At 37.5% G+C, this 12,218-nt stretch overlaps 1 long non-coding RNA gene across 1 annotated transcript; it reads left to right on the plus strand.

Moving 5' to 3' along the window:
- The first annotated feature begins 1,156 nt into the window (after positions 1 to 1,156).
- On the plus strand, positions 1,157 to 11,485 carry LOC122096080. The gene is made up of 3 exons (XR_006145243.1): positions 1,157 to 1,236; positions 8,812 to 8,885; positions 11,381 to 11,485. It is a non-coding gene; the product is annotated as an uncharacterized LOC122096080 (long non-coding RNA).
- Positions 11,486 to 12,218: the final 733 nt, after the last annotated feature.

Consider the following 12,218-nt stretch of genomic DNA (forward strand, 5'->3'; position numbering starts at 1 on the left):
GTGTTATTCTACATTGCTGCCACCCAAGCCATGTTTTTGTCTCAATTCTCTTTAGCCAATCAGCACAAAAGCTGGTACAGCATCTCCACTTACACCATTCTGTACTTTAGTCCTGGTTTCTTCAATCTTTTTGCACTCTGCTTCTATTTTATGCCTTCAACTTCTGACCTCTCTACCATTCATCCCACCCAAGCTAAAGGCTGAGTCACCTCTCCATCATTGCTTCTGATGGTCAGTTTAATAAATACTGCAAACTCTTTGCACAGGTCTCTTCCTTTGAGAAATAACATGCTGGATCTTTCCCATCTTCACTTATGGGCACACCAGGTTTAACATACTCTCCATTCAAAAGGAAAAAAATTGAATAATACCATTCCTAGCATTTTACCTGTATTGCCAAAGTCTTTGTTCATCAAGTTAGGAAAATATAAAGAAATGTAACTAAGAAGTTGATTTGTAGTCATTTGGACATCTAGAAAGTAAATCACAATATGAACAACAATCTCCTTGTTATTATATGTAAGCACATTAGACAGCTTCAACCACCAGGAGTGGATGACCTTCCTGCAGCTGAACATATACAGAATCGGTCACAATAGATTTTAAGGATGTTAAGATCAGAGTCAATACTTAGGAATCCAGAGCAACAGCATTTAAGAAGATATGGAGGCAACTAAGTCACTCATGTGTGTTTAAACAGTAACAGGCAAACACATAGGTAGATGAATAAATCTTTCAGCTATTAGGCATGCCTGAGGCAAAATCAGTTCCCCCCCTCCCCCCCCCACACACACACCCAGTGGTCTGGGTCTTTCTCTTTCACACATACTTTTTCCTTAATCTTTCCTTTAAATTTAAATTGTACATTGTGCTGATTAAACTACATTTTCTTTCTCCTCTGTTACCAGGTTTCTAATTTGAGAAATTGTGCATATACATATCTAATTATCTCACAAATTAAAAGAGTACTTCGAAGACAGCTCTAAAGTATTCAAGCAACTCAACCCACTGTTTCCTCCTTTAACTTTCACTGCATGAAAAGTTGAGTCCCAGGAGTATTTTTAAATTGAAGAGGGCAATGGAGGGTGACAGAACAATTGGCAGCCAGGCTGTTATAATTCTCTATTAATCAGGGATTTTCTTCTTTTCCTCTTTCAGCTGAAGGCGAGGACATACCTGCTATGTCTGTGAAAAGCCAAGACTCCAGTGACACAGAAAATGCCACAGGTCCTGAAGGTAAGTTTCTGAGCTACCTGTGCTCAAACTATAAATCTGGTGTCTTTCCTGTATATAATGTAGGATTAGGAGAACAATCTGTTTCAGGAGCAAACATGTTTAGTTAGAACAAAGTAAATTTCAAAAGGAAAATTCAACTAAGAAATATGAAAAATGGCAGTCTCTCCTTTTTATTTTATTTAAACACTAGCTGCTGTTCATTTCTTTTTTTAATAGTCTGTGCCTTGGTTTAAATATATCTCATGGTACTAAAGGCAAAATGAGTAATTCCAAGACTAAGCTAGGGTTTACCTGGGGAGCTTCATGAAATATCCCTTACTTCCGAAGGAGGTATTTGCCTATCCGGAGCATTTAGATGGAGTTCTAGCTTGAATTTGGGATGCGCTTTTTCTTATGCTTCCATTGTTCACCTCCACACAGGACATCAGATATCTTGGCCAAAGATATAGTGACTCGTTAAGAGTGTCTCACAATAATTTGACAGAAAACTTTCTTTCTTTTTCTTTCTTTTTTCTTTTTTGTCGGTCATGAGGCTTGAACTCTGGGCCTGAGCACTGTCCCTCAGCTCTGCAGCTCAAGGCTAGTGTTCTACCACTTGAGCTACAGCACCACTTCCAGTTTTCTGGTGGTTTATTGGAGATAAGAGTTTCACGGACTTTCCTGCCTGGGCTGGCTTTAAACTGTGATCCTCAGATCTCAGCCTCCTGAGTAGTTAGGATTACAGGCGTGAGCCACCAGCGCCTGGCAACTTTCTTAAATCATTATCTACTATCAAAGGCACCTAAAGATCCCAAGCCTTGGGTATATGACTATCTCCTTGCCCCTACAGAGCCATAATGAGCACCTTTTGAAATAGCATTACTTTCATTAAAAAAGAGATACTATTTCTGCAGACACGATTTTTATTTCATTCCGTTGGGCCATATAACTAAGAAACCAGCCTTAAGTAATCAACTGTTGTAGTGTGTGTGTGTGTGTGTGTGTGTGTGTGTATACACATACATACATGTGTGTGCATGTGCACGCATACATGTGGATCCTGGAGCTTGAATTCAAGGCCTAGGTGCTGTCTCTGAGCTTTTATGTTCAAGGCTAGCACAATACCACTTGAGCCACAGCTCCACTTCTGGCTTTTTGGTGGATAATTGGAGGTAAAAGCCTCATGGACTTTCCTGCACAGGCTGGCTTCCAACCTCTATCCTCAGATCTCAGCCTCTTAAGTAACTAAGATTCAGATGTGAGCCACTGACGCTTGGCTTTGTTGATGTATTTTCTTTTTTTAGTTACTTTATTTTTTTATTTTCAAGTGGTACATAAAAATACAAATGTTTGAGGAATCATGTTTCAATACACATATATCTTATATAACATCTAAATCACGTTGAATATACTCATCTCAAATATCTTGTCATTTCTTCCTGGCAAAAACTTTCAATTTCCATTGTTCTAGCTTTCAGAAATATATAATACATTTTTGTTATCAACAGGTAACCTATTATGCAACAGCCTACCAGAACTACTTGCTTCCATCTTTCTGCAACTTGGTATCATTAATCAGCATCTCCCTCTCCCTGCCCAACCCCACAGACTCTTATCTCTGCTCAGTACCATCCCATGTTTAATATATTTTTCCAATATTTTCATTATCTTTAGGTTGTTATTGGAAGGAGTTGCCATTCAATAAAGCAGTTTATGAATAGTACATCCTGATCCATGTTACCCATTCAACATTCTCGCCCACCCCTCCCCTTGCTTTTCATTTTTAGGGTATCTGCTGACTTTGTTTTTTGCCATGTAACATACAAGTTTATGTATACATAAACTTGATCTGTGCCATGCTTTCAACATCTTTATACCCTCTTTCTTTTTTTAAATTTAATTTTATTGTCAGGATTATATACGTAAGGTAGTGATTATATTTCTTGTCAAATATTGTTACCCCCTCCTTCATTTTCTCCCACTTTCCCTCTCCCCTAATGCCTCCCAAATTGTAAAGTTCATTTCCAACATATTGTCTTGTGAGTATCGCTGTTGCATTGGTTCACCCTTTGATTTTCACCCTCTTTCCATGCACTTCTTCTTTTATATATCTCAATTCTGTGGCATATACACAATTTTCTATCAGATCAAATTTTTTTTTTAGATTATACAAAGAAGTAAAGCCATGCATTGTCTTTTTGTGCCTGGCTTATTTCTATTAACCTAATGGTTTCTACTCCATGCATGTTATCACAAATGACAGAAATCACCCTTCGAAAGAGCAGAATAATAATTCCATGGCATCTATGTACATTCCTTTATTCATCCATAAGCTAAGAGACCCATGTGTTTTTCTGTTTCTTGGCTACTTTACTACAATGAGTAGAAACATGAAATTGTGTCCTCAGCATAGTAATTTCATTTGCTTGGTATATATACCATGAGTAGGCTGCCAGGATAGAAGCTATACACTTGCAACAGTGTTCAGGTTCCATTTTCTCCACATCCTTGGCAGCATTTGTTGTCTTCAGTGTTTATGATAATAGCCATTCTCAAGGACATGATACTTTCTCTTAGTTTGAATTTGTATTTCATTAATGATTAGTGATGTTGAATATTTTTCATGTACTTGTGACCATTTGTTGTCTTCTTTTAAGAAGTGTCTGTTTGGTTTTATGCCCATTTTTAAATTAGATTGTTCCTTGCTATCAAATTTGAATTACTTCTAACCTGGACATCAATCACTTGCAAATATTTTCTCCCATTCTGTAACTTTTCACTCTGTTGATTGTTTGCTTTTCTTTGCAGAGCATTTTGGTTTGATTTAATCCCATTTGTTTAATTTGAAGCAGGTGCCAGTACTGGGGCTTGAACTAATGGCCTCAGGATCTCACTTGGCTGATTCTATTGAAGGATGGTGCTCTACCACTTGAGCCACACTTCCACTTCCAGCCTTTTGCTGGTTGATTGGAAGTAAGAGTCTCTCAAATCTGTCTGCCCATGTTGAGCTTCAAACCTCCATCTTCAGCCTCCTGAAAACAAGGATCACAGGCATGAGCCACTGTTGCCCAGCTTGTTTTCTATTTTTGTGGATTTTGTGGCTCTCTAGAGTCCCCCTTCTCCCCACACTTTTTTAGTTTTAGAGGGTTTCATTATGTCATTTAACCCATAGATTACACAAATATAATTTAATATGTTTCACTCCCCATTACCCTATTCTATCTTTCCCTTTTAATCTATCTTTACCAAACTGTCCCACATTTCTATTCTTGCTGCGTGTGTGTGTGTGTGTGTGTGTGTGTGTGTGTGTGTGTGTGTGTGTGTGTGTGCACACGCGTGCGTTTTAGGTCTAGATTTTTCATATAAAGCATGTGATTTTGTCTTTCTGATCCTGGCTTATTTCACATAAGACAATCTTTACTTCTATCCATTTCCCTTTGTCTTTTTTCACAATAAAAAATTACAATTAATCAAGCCCCACGACTGACAAAAAAAATTACAATGATGGGGTTATACAAAGGGGTTGCCATTCCATGTCACGTTGTGAGCATAAGCTTCTTGGCCAATGTTACCCTTTCCTTCACTGTCCACATTTCCCCCCTCCCATCTCTGCCCATAAGTATCATAGTTCATTTTTTACATAGTATATATTGAATATGATGACTACATTTGTTCACCCTTCCTTCCTCCATTCCTGTGTCCACCCATTGCTCCATTTACCTTTAAAAGATACTATTTCATTCTTTATGACTAGAAAATACTACATTATGGATATATGCTACATTTTCTTTACTCATCTGTTGTTGGGGACTTAGACTGATTCCATAGCTCTGTTATTATGAACAATGCTACAATAAACATGAGTGTGCAGATGAGTCCATGAAGCCTGATTTATATTTCTTAAAATATAAGCCCAGAAGTTATATAAAAATATGGTAAATCTGTTACTAGCTTTTGAGGACCTCCATACTGATTTCCATAGTGGTTGCACCAGTTATTATTCTGACCAATAGTGTTTAAAGGTTCATTTTCCCACATGCTTGCTAGAATTTGTGGTTTGCTGATACCCATTTGACTGGGGTGAGATAGTAATCGGTGGTTTTATTCTATGGCTAGGGATGTTGACCATCCCTGTGTATTTATTAACCCTTTGTTTTCTTTGACAACGTCCATTCAATTTAATTGGATCATTAGTGTTTTTGGTATTTTATTTGCTTTGATAGAACTCTTTATATATTCTGGTTATTAATCTCTTTGCTGATAGCTAGGAAATACTTTTGTAGTCTGTCTCTTCCTTGTAGTGATTGTGTTTTTTGATGTGCATAAGCTTGGGGTCCTATTTGCTTGTATCAGAAATGGAATTCAGGGGCCTCATGGTTGTATGGTTGGTGCTGTACCACTTGAGCTCCAACTTTAGCTTGGGTTTTTGTTGTTGATTTTGGAAATATGTGGACTTTTCTGCTTGAGTTGGCTTTGAACTATGATACTCCACATATCAGCCTCCTGAAGCCAGTGCCTGGTAGAAGTTCTTTAATTCCATGTCTTTTGTTATTCCTGATCTTATTTCTTGAGCTTTGGAGTCTTATCCAGAAAAGTGCTGCCAGATCTTCTACGTTTACTCTGTGTTTTCCTGTAGTAGTTTCAGATGTTAGTTAGTCTGTTTTTTTTTTAAGATTTTACTATATGGTGAGAGATAGATAGTGATCCAGTATTCAAATGTTGATATCTAGTTTTCCCAAACCATTTGCTGAAGAGGCAAAGACAATCAAAACTTAAATCTGTTTTACTTCCATTCTACCACCTTACATTGGAAGAGGCATGGTGGAGGCAGGCAGTCAACCATCTAGTCTAATTGTTCCAAGGTTCAGCATGCAGGTATTGAGCATAGTTAAAGTAGGGCTTATTAGGCCTTTCCCACATTGAATTTTACCTTGGCCAGCCCAGTACTGGTTTTTAAGTTCAAAGTCTGGACTTAATTTCTGTCCATACCAAGCAGAAGGCTTCTCTTCTCCATGCTGGATTTCTTAGAGTTGGGAGAATGGTATCATAGGCAACTCTCTCCTTTTTGCCTTGTTAGAGTAAAAGCAAGTAATGTGGTTAATCTCTTATCTGATTTCCTCAGTTCTAGTTTGTTTGTTTAACTTTGCAATTGTGAGTATACCATCACCCAAAGATCTTAGCCACCATCTTGCTACACCTCTGTTTGAGAAATTTTTTAAGTTTTTTTTTTTTTTTTTTTGGCTCCTATCTCTTGTGCCTCTGGGACTCTATTCTATATAATTTCTAATGTCTCTCCTACTCTCTCTTGCAAGAGTTTTGGGTCTTTAATCCATTTTGAATTGATGTTGATGCATTGTGACAAGCAGGGATCCACTTTTAGTTTTCTGCATATGACTGACCAGTTTTCCCAATCTCAATTATTGAAGAGGCTGTTTTGTTTTCACTGTACGTCTTTGGCTCCTTTTTTTTTAACCAAAGTAGAAAAGTGAATGATTTTGAGTTCATAATGTTCTTGGTAGAATTAACATGGCAGTTTTAAATGTTTCTTATAACACTGCCTTTAATTAATGTATGTACTTTTATATAAACTGACCTTTTACTACCAAGCATACATTTTCCAGTTGAAAATATTTCTAAATGTAAGAACCTTTTGTTAAAAGCTTCACTATATTAGAAGTGGTATAGTCAGGATACCATACCATATCTTTACAAAGCAGGCTCTGAGAATAAGAAATTTAGTCTTTACATAGACACCATGCCTTGTGGAGGAATACAGGCTCTCAGAAGTCTCAGCAGTAAGAAATGCATTTAATAATACTTTCCTGGAACTTATTTGAGTATGGAATGCTTTTTTATTGTAACATCTATTGAAATGTTTTAGACCATGTCTATTGGTTGTGAGGAGGAACAGAAAAAATTAAGTATGCCTAGATTTCATCCTGTGCACTCCCAAATCAAGGTGTATGTATTTTCAATAGCCTTGGATACCAGGTTGGACACGAGTGATTTTGCTCAACCTTGACAGAATTGTTTAATCTTGCTGATTTTCATGAGGTTTGCTAGGAGCTTGTCTATCATTAGAATCAAGGATAGTTTGCAGGTAAGGACAAGAAGAACCACTTGTAAAGCCTTCCTTGCTGAGAGAATTGGATGGGCTGCCATACAATGTCATCCGCACTTTCAAGCATCTTTGAAGTATGAAACGAGGATCTGCTCCCAATTTACTCTAATTGCACTTTCATGTTCAGGAAAAAGATTTAGGTTGTTGGATTATACAAAGACATCAAGATTACCCAAATAAGAATGAACAGAGGTTACCATAGTGAAGGTGTTGGCCATTATAATCAGTTTTATTTGGCAGATTCAAAGACAGCAGGAAAGGAGGAAGGTTCCAAATATACAGAGGTATTTATGTCATATATGAATAATATAAGACTGCTAACATATGTGAATTGATACAAAAGAGAAGATTTGTCTTGTTGGCAGAAGAAATGGAGAGCTGTTACCTAGAAGTGGAGATAGGAATAGGAAATTGATGATCACAGACCAAATCCTACCCATTGCCATTGGTCCTGGCCCCTTTAATCCAATTGTGGTAGAGGTTCGGGGTGGGAGTTCTGTTGTAGCTTATCTGCCATTGTCTTTTTGTATATCTCTCATTTTTCAGTCAGTATGGGCTTGGATGCTTTAAAAATAATCCATCTCATTAAACCTGCTGACCCTTAGAAAATTTCCATAGTGACTACTCAGGACTACTTCTGGAAAAGACAGTAATTATGCATTCTATTTTCATAAAAATGTTCAGTTAGAATACACAGTTGAGTACATTGTTTTCAATAGCTGTGTGATCTGGTTAGCCGTTTTGTTTTCCTGTTTCATGGTGTCTATTTCCTGTTGCTGTACCCACTGGTTTGCAGGCATTGTTTGGATTCTGAAACTGAAAGCATGGCCAACCAAACAGGTCTTCTGACACTGCCACTCTGGAGAAAGCTACTTACCTCTCTACATGCCAATGATCTGTTTTGCTTTGTTTTCTGTCTTTATTTTCTTAGATATCTATTAAGGCTTTGGAGCATATTTATTACCATCCTTACATAAACAAATTCACACTGCCAAGTTTCAACTCTAATATGAAGAGGCAGCTCAGCTCCTGTAATTTCAGAGAAGAGACAATCCTGCTTTGTCCCTGCCTCCACTCATAAGATACATATAAGAATGTTTGGGCACTGGCGGCTCACTCCTGTAATCCTGCCTACTCAACAGGCTGAGATCTGAGGACCATGGTTTGAAGCCAGCCTTGATAAAGAAGTCCAAGAGACATTTATTTCCAGTTAACCACAAGAGAAAAAAATAGCCAGAAGTAAAGCTGTGGCTCAATTACTGGACTTGTGCAAAACAAAACCAAGCAAAACAAACAAACAGAACTAAAAGATAGCATCCAGGCCCTGAGTTCAAGCCCCAAGACCAGCAAAACAAAAAAGCTTTCAAACTGAGAAAGGGCATAAGACAGGAAGTCAAAACAGTGGCTGCAAATAAGAGGCCATTTAAGAGCTACAGACTTAATGGTTACTTAGCTTTGTCTGTCTTCCTTTCTAGTTACAGTTGAAATGAATAGTCCAGTTGACAATGTAAATGACCCAACAGAGAGTCAGCAAGAAGATTGCCAATAGGTAAGATGCACCTGTGTTGGGATTTTTCCTTGACTAACCAGTCACAAGGAATTGTTTGCAAATAACAGACTTTCTTTGGAAAGTCCCATAAAATGGATTAGACCAAATATTTACTATCTTTAAACCAAATAACATTGCAAGAAGGAAAGAATATTTCCTTTCCTATCTTTCAGGGGTAAAAGTAAGACAAGTTATTTCAGGAACCCTGAGCATTGCTTTTGAGCATAAATGTACAGATACAAAGGCATATGAGTGTGTATGAACAGAAATAAGCCTATCTTAGGTCCTTAGGACATTCAGTCCTGAGAATATCTCAAGAGGGTCTCCAACAACATTTAACATTTCCACAGAGATTGAAGTACATCTAGAATGGTGAGTGACATATCACCCTTCCCCATGTCTTGAGAGAGCTGTTTAAAAACATAAAACTAATGAAGTCAGGCTCAAATTATATTAGCTGTTTATAGAATGCCTATAGAATAATGATCTGTGGGTAAGTGAGCATAATATGTCACAATAAAACCTGAGAATATATTAAAGAATTTACTTTTGTACTCTTTCTGATGAGCTTGAATTTCATGTAAAAGTAAATGTAAACTAGGCACCTTATAGTTCATGCCTGTAATCCAAGCTACTCCGGAAGGTGAGATCTGAGGATCTTGATTCAAAGCTAACCAGGGCAGGAAAGTCCATGGTGCTGTGGCTCAAGTGGTAGAGCACTCACCTTGAGCTGAAGAGCTCAGGGACAGCACCCAGGCCCAAAGTTCAAGCTCCATGACCAACCAAAAAAAAATCACAGCTGAGTTCAAATTCCAAGTACCTGCCAAAAGAAAAAATAACAGCATTTACATAATACATAGATGACATAGGAATTTATACAAACAAGGTCTTAAACACATTCCCATTTTGCTTTGTTCATGTATTTAAAATATTCTGCTAAGCTAGAAAAGTGATATAGTTCAGAAGATTCCATTGAAAAATAATGAAATGAAACTAAACCTGAACCATGCAATTGAGCTCCTCATTTTTGCTCTTTTGTTGTCAACAAGGTATGCGTGTGAGTAAATACACACACATACACACATAGATATATATGCCTCAAATGAATGAATTGTCAAAACTTAAAGTTCTAAAGTACTTAAGGAAGAAATAGACAAGATTGCTTGTGTGGCTAAAGGTTAAATAGTCCCAATTCAAGCTTCTTTGATCCCACAAACTGATGAGTTTCAAACACATATTAGCCACTCCAAATCTATGACTTGGAGAAGTTTGCAGATTCACATACTGAGTGAATGGTACAACAAAATGGGAGAAAACAATATTAATATCTCAGAGACTTTGCATAAGTATTTGGCATGTGCATTGTAAGTACAGATTATTTGAAACATACATGATAATGTACAGAGATTTGTATGCAAACACCACAACATCTCATAGCTAGGAGATTAGCTATTACTCACACATTGTTAATATGGTTGTTTACATATGCACTTATTTCAGTGTGTACAAATTTGCATATAGGAATGCATATGAGTGTATTTGCATATGTATGGTTGTTCATGATTTATGTATATACACATAAATTAGCATGTATTAACATGTATAACACATTTATTTTCATATATGTATGCACTTTTATTATATGCATGTATATAATTGCATCTGTGGAAGCATATAGGTAAATATATCTATTCATGCATACAGGAGCATATATACTCCCTCCTTTCCACTTAAATCCATATATGAAGTGATATATATAAGAGCACATAATGCATATATGTACTTAATAGCACTGCAGAGTCATACACATATGTGGAAATATTTATACACTATTTAAATGTATACACAAAAGCAAGTAATTTATGAAAGCATATACAGGTGTATGCCCATATGTATTTATAGATGTCCCCAAATATGTTTACAAATTATCAGTATGTGCTCAAACATGTAAATATTCCTATAGGGCAAGTACATGTGCACAGCCATTCATGAAAATTATATTTTATACACTGCATGTATTTTATGTGTAATATGTACACACATCACTCAACATACACTATATGCATGCATATTCGTCCCTACATTGTACACATTCATGTATGATCACATCCTCATGGGTGTATATGCTCACATCTTTATACATATGCCTGTACACATTCCTGGAGACTATTGTATGAATGGGCTTGAAGAAGCTAGACCAAGGGGAGGGTTTTTCGAAGAATACTTTGGACTGTTGAACTAATCATGCCCATCAGGTGAAAAGCATTGTCAATGTAGGGTACAGTTAATAGCACAGCTTTACATGCTCCTTAAAGATACTACATTGCTGCAGTTACAGCTCAGAAATCCAAAGCACTTCAACCATCACATACAATATCCCCAAGTCTTTCTGAAGGGTAAGATATTTAAATGGCTCTGTTAAAAATATTCCTTGCAAAGACTTACAAGTGACTTTAGCTATAATCTAACAAATGGTTTCTCTTTGTCTCTGGCAGGGGCACAAAGATGAAGCAAAGGAACAAACAAAGGAAGTGAAATGACAGTCAGCATTGCAGGGCCTGGCCCTGGGGAGTTTGGGAAGATGACAGCACCAGCACGTGCTGCCTAGGAGGGTGGGGGTGGGGGAAGGCAAGTCCCAGGGAAGGATGGAAAATCTTTTGCTCTAATTTTTTCAAGCTACATTTTGTTCTATTTACCTGCAGGAAAAAAAAAAAAAGAGGAGGGAATAGTGCTCTGAATTTGGCAGAAGGATCCACATAAAGGCATCTTTCCAGGCACTATCCTTGTCATTTCTGTCTTTCTCTCTCATGCCCTTTGCCCCAGGATCACTGTGCCATCATCTAGTTTAATGATCACATGTGTCTCACGGACCCTTGTCTGCTCTCTTGGTTATTTCACAAAGCTGGTTGTACAGTGGTTTCTTCAAAGGAAGAGAAAGGTGATGTCGGACAAGCTTCAGGCTCAATTTTAGGAACCACCAAGCTCAGTATAATCCACAGAGGAGGAAAGGTAGGAAACAGGCACAAACCCCAAAGGACAATAAGGAAAGGACTGGATGAGTAGAAAATAATCAGGGATTCCCATCATCCACCTGTTCTGTTAGTTAAGGAGGATTTAAACTCAGAGGAGAAACAAGAAAAGTAGACCTGGCAGCTAGAGAGTTCACTTACTTGGTTCATGGGCTCTTTGGCATGTGCCTCAGCATGGAGCCCTTGTGTGGGATAGTCTTCTTTATGTATACCCATCAAGGATACAATCAGCTAGTTGTCCTTAAAAGCTGAGAAAGGGAAGCAATGCATTTAGGATGCCAACCTATGCTTATTGGTTTTTGGA

Source organism: Dipodomys spectabilis, unplaced genomic scaffold (genome assembly GCF_019054845.1).
Source record: "Dipodomys spectabilis isolate Male_0828 unplaced genomic scaffold, ASM1905484v1 ptg000365l, whole genome shotgun sequence".
In the NCBI taxonomy this organism is placed as follows: domain Eukaryota; kingdom Metazoa; phylum Chordata; class Mammalia; order Rodentia; family Heteromyidae; genus Dipodomys; species Dipodomys spectabilis.